At 53.5% G+C, this 10590-nt stretch overlaps 1 non-coding gene across 1 annotated transcript; it reads right to left on the reverse strand.

Annotated features, from left to right (window-relative positions):
- Positions 1-144: 144 nt before the first annotated feature.
- On the reverse strand, positions 145-217 carry TRNAE-UUC (transfer RNA glutamic acid (anticodon UUC)). Its single transcript has one exon. It is a non-coding gene; the product is annotated as a tRNA-Glu (tRNA).
- Between the last annotated feature and the right edge of the window lie 10373 nt (positions 218-10590).

Below are 10590 nucleotides of genomic sequence, written 5' to 3' on the forward strand. Positions count from 1 at the left end.
CCCGGAGCGGGGCACGAACCCGTGTCCCCTGCATCGGCAGGCGGACTCTCAACCACTAGCGCCACCAGGGAAGCCCAATCCAGGCCTTTTTTCATTTGCTTGTTTGTTTACTTTGGCTGCACCATGTGGCTTGTGGGATCTTAGTTCCCCGACTGGGGATTGAACCTAGGCCCTCAGCGGTGAAAGCGCAGAGTCCTAACCACTGGACCACCAGGGAATTCCCTGAATCCAGGTCTTTGTGATTTGAAAACCCATGCTCATCACCCCTACCCTGTTGAAGCTGCCTCACCTTCTATTTCTCTTTCATTAGAAGGCCCGCAGGCCTATGGACAAAAGAAGGGACAGAACTCGCATGCACACCAGGCCACCTGGTGACATACACACAAAGAGGGGTATCGGTCCACGTTATGGCTGAGGAACTCTGGCTCAGAGAAGTGAGAGAACTTGCCCACGGTCACCCATGAGAAAGTGGCAGAGCTGGGATGGGAACCCAGGAACGTCACAGGCCAGGCCTTCACTCTGCCCCCACAGCTGTCGGAAGGTGGCAGCCCTCACCTGTTCTCAGCCTGTGAACCCCTGCTGCTCTGCCAGCGATGGGGCAGCAGGTACTCGGCCTGGGTCTCCGGAGCAGGCCCAAGTCTGGGCCTCAGAGCAAGGTCATCGGGCAGCCTGGGAGCCTGCCACCTTCCCAGTCACCCCAGGGAAATCTTTACAGGGCATCGGGTTCATTGCCTTTGTGGTAGAAAAAAGAAAAAAGACAAGGCAGGAACGCAAGGAAGATGTGGCTGATTCCTGCCGAACTCCTCCTGTTTGGCTGAGTCAGCAATGCTAGAGGCCTCCCTGGCCTCAGAACAGAATCGCAGGGATCTGCAGATAGGCTGGAGTTTCTCTGCATGGCCAGCAAGGGCAGGGGCGGTGACGGTGACGAGAACAAGGGGAAACGGGCTGGGGTTCTTCTCCTCTAGTTCTGGTTGCTCTCTCTACCCACTCCCACCCTGAGACTTGCCCATGCTTCTGCAAGGCCACTTGTTTCAGACTTCACAGCACTCAACAGTCTAGAAAGCCCTTACAAAGAGCTCCACGGCCTCTGAAGTGGTTTATGATTCTGAAGTGCTTTTTGGATTATAAAAAGCTAATCCACAGTAGCCTCCTTAATGCGGCAACATTTACAAAACACTTTGCAAGTCACAACGTGTTCTATAGTTTGCACCGTCCTTTGCAACCCAAAAATGCTTGCCTCTCCGAAGAGACCTTTATAGTTTGAAAACCCTGGTCACACCCATCGCCTCATCTGAACTGCAGAATTAGCACCATGGTGAAGGCTAATAACATCTACCCCTTGTACAGCACTTAGAGTGTGCCCGGTGGCCGTGTGAAAGCTTTACGTCTGTTAACACACTTCATGGGCACAACCAGTGAAGCTGGCATCCTTCTCATCCCTGTTTACAAATAAGGACTCTGGGGTACAGTGAGGTAAAGCGGCTTGCCCAAGGTCACAGGGCTGTTAAGTAGCAGAGCCTGGATTTGAGGCATTGATGTTTGATGGGATGCAGGCAGGTTTTGTGTCCATATTGCAGATGAGGAAAACAAAGGCCCAGCTCTGCCCCGCTCACTGTGTCTTGGCACATCTCTTGGCTTCCCTTTTCCTTCTCTGCAGAATCAAAGGGTTAAGCCTGCCCTGGTCTCTTCCCCGCTCCGAACAGATGTGAGGCACAGCAGTGACAGGGGCAGCTGGAGCAGGGCCAGGCCCGAGCACCCACCTTGGCCTTGCTCCCTATGTGGATGCTGTGTGGCAGGAGCCCTACCTTGGTTTGCCCCCTAGGGCTCGGCTCTGCTCTGCACAGAACGTCACCTGAAGGCCTGTCACGAGACCTCCTGTCACCCACAGGAGGAGGGAGGGAAAGGTGAGGGGGGTTGAGGGAGCAGGGAACTTCTCTGGGGGCCTGACTCAGGAAAGGGAGCTGCAGAGAGAAGAATGGGCTCCCTTGGAGAAACTCTACTGAGAGCCTGGGGGGGCGGAAATCATACAGGCCGATCCCCCAACCCATTATACAGATGGTGAAACTGAGGCCCAAGAGGCAAGGGACTCATTTACGGTCATGCAGAGCACTGGACACAGAGGTGGGACTAGAACTTATTTCTAGGCTCTTCCATGGCCCATGAGGGGAATTGGCTTTTGATCTAACAAGGCCTCAGACATTCATTCATTCATTCATTCATTCATTCAGCCAGTCATTCAGCCAGTCATTCAACAAACATTCCCTTAGTCTCCATTACATGCCAGACCCTGGAAATAATAGCGACGGGTACAATCATGGTCCCGACTCTCATGGAGTTTACAGTCTAGAGCCGAGCTCTCCAACCACAGTAGCCACATGTGGCTCTTCAGCCCGTCCAAAATGTAAGTGTAAAAGACACACTGGATTTTGAAGATTTAGTAGAAAAATAAAAAGTTTAAAAAACAATATCAGGGCTTCCCTGGTGGCGCAGTGGTTGAGGGTCTGCCTGCCGGTGCAGGGGACACGGGTTCGTGCCCCAGTCTGGGAAGATCCCACGTGCCGCGGAGCGGCTGGGCCCGTGAGCCATGGCCGCTGAGCCTGCGCGTCCGGAGCCTGTGCTCCGCAACGGGAGAGGCCACAACAGTGAGAGGCCCGCATACTGCAAAATAAATAAATAAAAATAAAAACCAATATCGGTAATTATCTTGATTACACGTAAAAATGATATTTGGGATATTTTTTTGGTGAAATAAAACATTAAAATTAACTTCAGCTGCTTCTTTTTTTCTGAGTGGCTACTAGAAAATTAAAATTAAAAATTACGTAAGTGGTCATATTATGTTCCCATTGGGCAGCGCTGGCCTATAGGGAAAGTCTGAAGCGGAACAAATAACCCCATTGGCAGCCTTACCTTTATGCTCACACTGGCCAGAGGTGCAAACAGGCTCAGACCACTCGTGGAAAGCTGACCCGGGACACGATGAAGGTCCGAGAGGTGGGGCCAACTTATCTCCAGTTCTTCTCCTGGGGGCCCCAGGAGTCCCTTTCATCTTTCTTCCTCCTTTTTTTCCTTCTCCTGCCAGAGCCTGAGGCCAGCTCCCCTTCAGTCCCATTTCACGTCGCCACATCCGGGCTCTCTAGCAGCTGCAAGGCCATCAGAGAGGAGTACCTACATGGTAGTCACTTACTTCATCTCTCACAGGCCCTCCTGAGCAGTTGAGCCCTTGTGGGGAAAACCCTCTGTGGCCACAGCGCCTGCGCCCGGGCCTGGCCCTGTCCTCACAGCTGCGGCCCATCACCTGTAATGACCCACCTGATTACAGTTGAACTTCAGGCCTTGCAGAGAAAACACAGGAGGATCTGACCAGTGCAGGAGGCCAGGAGGAGGCAGCACTTGAGCTGAGGCCCCGGTGTAGGTAGATGGAACTTCTGGGAACAGTAGGTGCCAAGGCTGAGAGTGCTGGGCCCTGAAGGGGTCCTGAGAGCAGGTCAGCGTGGCCTGACTGTGGCTCCGAAATTCGGGGCAGTGGCAGGAGGTGGGCTCTGGGAGTGGGCAGAGGCCAGATCACAGGGCCTTAAACCCTTGAATTTGATCTTTATCTGGAGGGCTCTGGGGAGCCATGGAAGGTGTGTAAGCAGGGGAGTTCCTGGAAGCCTGAAGCTTTCTCTGGCCCTGGGCAAGGATCGAGGAAGGCGGAGCCTGAAGCTGGCTCTCTCTTCTTCAGAAAGTTGGCCCTTTTGCAGGGCTTGTTGGAATCCCAGCCCCACTGCTTCCCAAGGTCCACTGCTGTGTGACCTTGGCCAGATGATGTACCTCTCTGCGCTTCAGTTTCCTTATCTGTGAATTGGGATGACAGTGGTGATTCTCTGAGACGGTTTTTGTGAAGACCCAGAGATGTGCCGCTTGTGAAGCGCTTGGCACAAAGTAGGTCCACACATGGTTGTCCACTTTCCCGTTCCCTTCCCTGAGTTCCCACCCCACCTGTCAAACTCCATGCCCCCGCTCCTCAGGCAGCAGGAAGCAGGATTGCAGGAACGTTTCCGCGCCCGTCAGAGTATTTATAGCTGTGTTCTGTCAGCTCGTTGTTTTTCGGTTGCATATATATTTTTACATTCTCCTCTGTCACACATGGTTTCTCAACGTGGCTGAGAAACAGTGGGGGTGGATGGATACACAGGGTGGAGGTGTAGGAGGTGGAGACAGATGGCCTGGACAGCACCTGGGCACCTGAGGACCTAGCCTGGGTCATTTCTCTCCAGCTTAGAAACCATCAGTGGCTCCCCAGCACCCTCTGCACAGAGTCAGCCCCTTCCCTGTGGCGTGAGGAGGCCCCCGGGCCCCACAGCATTTCTCTCCCCTTGCCCTCTTTGCTCCACTCCTCTGAGCCGCTTGCTTCCCTGGAAGTGCACAATACAGGAGAAAGTGCGCTGGACTTAGCTCTGCCATTCACCGGCTGTGCCACCTGGAGCAAGTGCCTTACCCTCTCTGAGCCAAGTTTCCTGTCCTGTGAAATGGGAGCAGTACTCCCAGCCTCATGGAGCTGCTGTGAGGGTTAAAGGCAAACGTGAATGAACAGTAGCTGTCATTGAATGGGCTCCAGTCTCGTGCCTCCAGGCCTTTGCACGGGCTGTTCCCCGCCCCCCTCCCTGCCAGGAATTCTCTCCTCCTTCTGACCCCCATCTCCACTTGGAAAAGTCTTTCAGGGCCCACCTCTTCAGGGAGCCCTCCAGGGTTCCGCAGGGCAACCAATCCTCTCTTGGAGAGGAACTCTGAGAGTTCTTTGCCCCAGCATTCTTTGTCCTCTAGAGCTAGTTTACACACTCCTTGCTTATAAAAATAGCCCGTCCCCTCCCAGTGCAAAGCCTTCCCGTGCCGGTCCTATCCTCATACCATCCCTCTGGGAAGCAGGCACCATATCCCCATTCTGCAGATGAGGAAGTGGATTCAGGAGGGAAAGTGAGTCATCCAAGATCGCCTCCAATCAGGACTTCTAACTCAAGGCCCGTGGTCATTGCCATGAGCAGTCTTGGGCATCTCCACCAGCCCTGTGCCAGACAGATGCCCTCAGAATAAAGGTTGGTCTAAATAGCCCTTCCCCACGGGACTCGGGGCTCTTCTCCCGGTCTTGAAGCCCACCCAGGCCCACCTCTCCGGCCTCTGAGCTTCCTTTCCCCAGCCCAGGACCCCACTTGCCAGGGCCCCAGCCCCACAGCTCTGGCTGACTGAAGTGGGGTGGGGCCGGGGGGGGGGGGGGAATGAGGGCACCGTTGCTGGGCAACAGCATGGAAAGGCTTCAAGCCTCCCTGAGAGGAGGGGAATGGGGCCTTTTCCTGGAAGCTGGAGGTGGAACAGCGGTGATGGCCTCCACTTCTGCTCCACTCTGCAAGACCAACCTCTCACCCTGGCTGCTCCGTCACTCCTTCAAAACCTCACATGCTTACTCACCTTTTCTCTCCTTTATTCCCTCATCCTGGCTCACGCTCATTTATTCATCAATTAGTTTGTTAATTTATGCATTTACTTGCTGCCTGGTGAATCACGGCTTCACCACTTCCCAGCTGTGTCTCAGTTTTCCTATCTGTGAAATGGGGGTAATAATAGTACCTACCTCAAAGGCTTGTGGTCACATGGCACATGGTGAGCACTTTATGAGTGTCTGCTCTTAGGATGATTATTCATTCACAGTATTTTCTAAGCACCAATTCTGTTCCTCGTGTCATGTGGTGACAGAGATAAAGAAGCTCTCTGTTTAGGGCGAGAGATGGACAAGACCACAGGTGGAGCCAGCGTGGGCCTTGCCCACCCTGTGTCTGGATTTCCTCCCTTTGGTTTCCAGGACACGACAGGTGAGGGTTAAGGGCACGGGCTAATCCTTTACTTGCTAACTCTGTGCTCTTAGGTGACAGATTGCACCCCTCCTGACCTCAGTTTTTCTTTTTTTAATTTAATTTAATTTATTTATTTATCTTTATTTTTTGGCTGTGAGGTGTGGCATGTGGGATCTTAGTCCACCGACCAGGGATCAAACCTGCGCCCCCTGCATTGAAAGTGCAGAGTCCTAACCACTGGACCTCCAGGGAATTCACCATGACTTCAGTTTTTCCATCTGTAAAAAGGGACCTAGCAGTAACCATCTTACTGGATCTAGTGAGGAGGAAATGAGATCAAGCGTGACCCTCCTTGGGCACACAGTAGTCGGCTTTCAACAACAGCAGCAGTTACTGTAACTGGTGTCCAGTGGGACCCGAGGCTCCTCAGGGTGCTATGAAATCCCCGAGGGCCGAGACCCAGTTTCCCACCCCCTTTCCTCTCCTTGCTCCACTGTCCCGGGTCTGCCTACTGTTTCCCACCTCCATGCGGATGTTCATGCCGTTCCTTCCTCCTGAAATAACCTTTCTCCTGTCTCCTAAAGCTCTGATAGAGTTCTTGGAGGCTTCAGGCCCCAGCTGGCATGGTTTGCAAAGCAAATCTGGGGGCGGGAGATTTTCAAAAGGCCCCCACCCACCATTCACCTCCTGACTTACTTCCTGCTGCATCCAAGCCCCCAGGACCCTACCTGCTGGAGGAGCCAGGTGGGCTGGCTACAGCCTCACCAAGGCAGCTGGCTCAGCTGGGGCATTATTCACGCTTTTCTGGGAGCTTCTGTCCCCTGAGGCCAAGCCTACAGGGCCATCTCAGCAGGTTTCCTGCCTACCAGCTCCCTGAGGCCCAGGGAACAGTCCCAGGAGATACGGTCCCTGTTACACCCACTCACTGCGTCCTGGGCTGCTTCTTCCCAGCACTTAGCACAATGGTGATGCATTCGTTTCTTGTGAGTGTGTTTGTTTAATATGTGGCTCCTTTGCCAGCCTGTACATGCCACAAAGGGTAGGCCCTGCCCACCCTGTCCCCACACCCAGCCCAGACCTGGTACATAGAGGATGCTCACTGCACAGCTGTGGATGGATAGGTGGATGCCTGGATAGAGAGATGGATAGAGGCATGGATGGATGGGTGGATGCATGGAAAGATGCATGGACGGAGGCATGGACGGAGGCATGGATGGATGCATGGATAGGTGGATAGATGGATGGAAGAATCAACAGTGTGGAGCAGATGGGGAAAGTGGCTGCCTTAGCCACTTAGTCCATTCAGGCAGCTATAAAAAAATACCACAGATTGAGTGGCTTTAAACAGCAGAACTTTTTCTCATAGTTCTGGAAGCTGAGAAGTCTAAGATCAAGGTGGTACCAGATTCAGTGTGTGGCAAGAGCCCACTTCCTGGTTCAGCCATCTTTTTGCTATAACCTCACAGGTGGAAGGAGCCAGGGATCTCTCTGGGGCTCCTTTTATAAGAGCAGTAATCCCATTCTTGAGGGCTCCACTCTTACGACCTCATCACCTCCCAAAAGTCCCACCTCTAAATACCCTCACACTGGGGGTTAGGTTTCAGCATATGAATTTTGGAGGATCCAAACATTCACTCTGTTGGCTATGGCCTTCGTTCTTCCACATAGATGAACAGAGGATGGAAGACTGAGTACCAGGAATTCTCAAAGTGAATCCCAGCTCTGCAAACCGGGGCAAGTGGTGTCCCCTCCCTGGGCCTGTTTCCTCATCTGTGCCATGCCTATAACCATCGTGCCTACCTCAAGGAGATGGGTGTGGGAATCAGAGCAGATGAATCGGAGGGCCCTGAGAGGAGCGGGGGCCTGCCTGAAGTTGGGACTGATTGCAGTTACACAGATTCACAGACTGCCCACCACTCTGTTCCTCACTCCCCTGCTGCCCTGGGCAGGCTCCGGGATATGGGGGCCTTTCTTTGGGAGACCAGTTTCTGCCTGAGCCTAGATCCCACAGAAGCAAAGAATGGTCCAGGGTTTGAATGCTGTTTCTGCCACAGCTGAGGCTTCCTCATCTGCCAAATGGGTGACTAGAGAACCCCACGTGGTTGTCCTGAGGAGACAGCAGGGTCATGATGTATGACTCGGTGGTGCCCACGACACTCCCTGCTTGAGAAAGGGCAGTGATTGTGATGATTCTTATCATTCCTGGTTCATATTTTTGTTCCACGAAGAAGATCCTGGTTAGTTGTTTCTGAAAATACCTCTCTGGGAAGTGAGATTCTGTGACTCCGCCGTCATGGCTGACGGGGTTGTCAGTCGGTCTCCTCTGGTGAGGTTTACTCTGGTCCTACCCTCGGTCTCAGCCAGACTCCAGTCCCTTCCTACCTCCCACTTACTGTCCCATAGTTCTGTCTTAAGTGTCCTCTGATTTCCATGGGCTACTTGGGCTCAGCCTCCGTTCAGGCTCAGGGTTGAATCTGGAACCAGGATCAGGGCTCAGCCTAGGATCAGGGCTCAGCCTGGGACCAGGTCTATGGTTAAAGTCAGGGCTCAGCCTGCGACTGACAGCAGGGCTCAGTCTGGGACCAGGATCAGAGCGTGGACCGGGGCAGAACATAGGCTCAGCCTGTAAGCAGTACTGAGTATTGGTGACCTGGATTGGGTCTCATTCAATGCTGAGGTTGGGCTCTGTCTGTAACAAGTACCTTAGGCTGGGTTCCTGGAAAGCGACTCCGAGCTGGAGGACTGTGTGCAGGTTTACTGGGGCATGCCCACCTGGAAGGAAACGGGAAGGCAGGGCCGGGCAGAGAGAGAGAGGCTGACTGGCGATGAGGTTACAACAGAGGCCCCTGCAGGGTTCCCTGGAGCTGTGACAACCCTTCACAGTTGTCCCAGTCTCAACTGGGAGCTGGGCCTTTGTACCCTCACATCAGTCAGGCACTGGCCTCCAGCTGCCCCGGGCAGGGGGCGTAACCCCGTGAGCCATCAGCAGCTGGGGTGGGTAATCGGCCCCAAAGGGGTCTCTGGAGCCTCCAGAATCCCCTACAACCTGCCTCAGGGCTCTGGGTCAGACCAGGGTCTTAGCCGGATACTGAGAGTAGGAGAATGACACATGGAGATTGGACGTCCCCACAGGACAGGATCTCTGTCCCCAGCCTCCAGCACAGGGCCTGGCTGAACAGCACAGGCCTCAGCTCACAAAAGCAGGGAGAAGAGAAAGTGTGAAGTGGGGCCAGCTGGTCAGCCTTCCCCAGAGGCTCAGAGAGGGTAGGCCACCTGTCTGAGGTCACACAGCTGCGTAGGGCAGAGCCAGGCCTGGAATCCAGGACTGCCTGAATCCAGAGCTTCTGTTCTCTTGACAACACCAGGCTATGAGCTTATTAGAAAGCAAAGGCTGGGAATGGGAGGAGGAAAGACGCTCTGCCCAGTTCTTGGTGCAGTGCCCCGGCGTTCGCCAACTCTGGCGACCTCTGGCTGGCCCACCAGGACCCATGCCCAGAGGAGGGAGTGGCATCTTGTGGGCGGGCAGCCCTTCTTGGGTAATGAGGCCCAGCCAGCGGTTTGCAGGCCTTACAATGTGAATAATTCATTTGCAACCAAGTCTGGGAATTAGAAACTGTTACTGGATGATTTATTTACCAGGGGCTGCTGCTGGGGAGAGGGGAGGAGGACTTTGAACTACAAGAGGAAAGTGCATGCCTTGTAGATAGATTTAGAGAGGCCTACAGACCTGGCTTCCAATGCCAGTTCTGCCTCCTACCAGCTGTGTGACCTTGAATAAGTGACTTGACCTCTCTGTGCCTCAAATTCCTCAGTTGTAAAACAGGGATAATAGAGTTGTTAGAAGGATTAAATGAGGCAGAATTTGGAGAGTGCTTCAAATCATGTCTGGCTCATAGTAGGTGCTAGTAGGTGACCAAATAAAGGAAAGCTGATACATAATAATAGGAACTAACTTAATGACCACTTGTTTTGTGCCAGGCCTCATGCCAAAAATTTTACAGGCACTATCCCACAGCACTCATATAAAGTGGGCATTCTTATTATACCTATGTTACAGGTGAGAAAGTAGGAGCTCAGAGAGGTTAAGTAACCTGCCCAAGCTCACAGAGCTAGTCCTGGAAAAGCAGGGATTTGAACCCAGCCAGGCCTCTCTGACTCCAGGGCCTGTGCACTTATCCACATTCCCATATCATGGGCCTGGCACACAGCTGGTGTCTAATAAACATCCAACTCTTATTTTACTGAAACTTCCCCTTTCTCCCCACATCCACTATTGAATTTGTTTCTAATAACAAATCCAACAGGTGGTCAGGGAGATCGTGGTCCCCATTTCTCAGATGAGGAATCTGAGGCTCAGTGAAGGACGTGAATCGCTCAGTGTCCCACAGCCCCAGATGGAACCCAGGTCTCTCTGAGGCCTCACAGCCATCGTCACAATTGTAATGTAACAGCTCAGCTCTGGGTGTGCCTGCTCACCCCTGGACAGCACTCCTGGGTGCAGAGGCTACATCTTGTTTTTGCCTGATTCACAGAAGGTCCTTGTTAAATATCGGATGGAGGGAGGGAGGGAAGGAATCCTAAACCCAGGTGTGGTAGATGAGCTCTCTCCTTCCACTGTTACATTGCCCTGCCCCGCCCCCATAGGACACACGGGAACACACCCGCTCACGCACTCCTTTGGGGTGAGGAGGGGGTGGGGGCGGAGCCGGAGCTGGGGGACAGAGCTGCCTGCGCACTTGCAATGAACCACCCTGGCTCTTCC

The sequence above is a fragment of the Lipotes vexillifer genome, unplaced genomic scaffold, assembly GCF_000442215.2.
Source record: "Lipotes vexillifer unplaced genomic scaffold, Lipotes_vexillifer_v1.1 scaffold890, whole genome shotgun sequence".
In the NCBI taxonomy this organism is placed as follows: domain Eukaryota; kingdom Metazoa; phylum Chordata; class Mammalia; order Artiodactyla; family Lipotidae; genus Lipotes; species Lipotes vexillifer.